Source organism: Phalaenopsis equestris, unplaced genomic scaffold, assembly GCF_001263595.1.
Source record: "Phalaenopsis equestris unplaced genomic scaffold, ASM126359v1 Scaffold000348, whole genome shotgun sequence".
In the NCBI taxonomy this organism is placed as follows: domain Eukaryota; kingdom Viridiplantae; phylum Streptophyta; class Magnoliopsida; order Asparagales; family Orchidaceae; genus Phalaenopsis; species Phalaenopsis equestris.
Genome location: NW_018164790.1, coordinates 52,774 through 54,380, shown reverse-complemented (window position 1 = coordinate 54,380; position 1,607 = coordinate 52,774).

Below are 1,607 nucleotides of genomic sequence, written 5' to 3'. Positions count from 1 at the left end.
AGTATGATCAGTAGTAATCACTGTGGTATCAATTTTGTACCACAAACGGAACCAAAGGGGGATACGAGTAGGTGGCATTCCAGCTGTCTTGCGGAATTGTCTGGCTGATTTGACGCCTTTCAAAATTTCCTTCTTCATGCGAGGAGAAATTGCATCCCCTACTCGTTTAAGTAACTTGTTAATCGAACATCCTTCTTTGGTAGCAAGCCTTCTGAAAACTGCTCTAACTCGAGTGATAGGAGTGAATTTCTTTTCCTCCTCACCGTGTCCATGAAGTGATGATAATGCGGCAACGATCCTCTGTATACTCTCATATCCATCAGTATCTGTCAGAGGATGGAATCTACTCCCTTGTAGGAGTGGATAAATTTCTGGTAGCACTTCTCTATCTTGATGATGTTCCTCAATAATAGGTGTCTCCTCGAGAGCCTGGGCTTTAATGGCCCTCCAAACTCTTCTATTGCAGTTCCTCCTTTGAGTTCAGGTCAGTGGTACAGTCCTTGAGCTTGACCCAATTTCAAACACGGATGGTGGGAAAGTTAATCCCTTAGTCGGATCTTCAAGAATCATTTCTTCCTTCCCCTTAGCAGCAGCGGGGACAGCAGGTTTGACGGGTGCCGCGACGGCTGTGCCGCGATGGCTGTAGCTTTAGCCTTCTAGCAGGCAGGGAAGTCTTGAAGGCAGGTCAGATTGAATTCTGCAAGTGGTTCTTGTATTTTCGGAGTGGCGATCTTCATCACCACGAACGGGGCTTTCCCGAGGATGACCTTGAGGTCTTCCAATCCAGCTCCGAACTTGATGGTGGGAACGACGTTACGGGCGTTGCGGTCCGTTGGCTGGTTGCAGGAAAAGGTCAGCGTTTGGTAGGCCATTACAGCGAGCTTTAAAACAAAAAGTTTTAGGGTTAGCTATATGGCCAAAAACCTCGTAATCTTTAGTGCAAGCACTGAAAATAGAGGTTGATCTGTAGACCGGGCGGGTCTTGATTTATGGGGTTTTTTTTTAACTAAGGGGTGTAAAATTTAATTAATGCAAGAAGTTTCAAAGTGCGCGCAGCACAATAAGATTTGGTTTAATTTGCAGAAAAGCAAATCAAATTTGGAAGGGAGATGTGAAATAATTTAGGACCCAGTGCGGGACCCAATTAGTGGCAGAAAATGCCCAGGTGGAACTAGTCTATCGACACACCTATTGGGGATCCGAGCCCATATAAAAATTTAAAGAGTCCTTAATGGCCTTCTGAACCCCTCTGTTTAAAAATGATTGAACATCTAGTCCTGAAGTCCAAGGAGTTGATTGTACATTCCCAAGATAGAAATGGGTAAAGTTTGTCAACGGAAGAAGGGTAATTTGCTCTAAGAGGGGCATGGACACATTACCGATGTGTGGAGATGATATTTCCTGATTTGTATGGAGAGAAAAGCTTGTCCCCAGCGGAGTCACCAGAAGATGTTGGCGTTATTTTGAGGGTTTGTGAGGAGTTGCCCGTAAGAAGCTGTCGGTCACCGGAATGGAAATCCCGTCGCCCGCTTCGAATGGACGTTGAAGTGTGAAATCAAGCTGACCCCATATTTTTCATAGTTTAAAATGAAAGAGCATTGTACCTT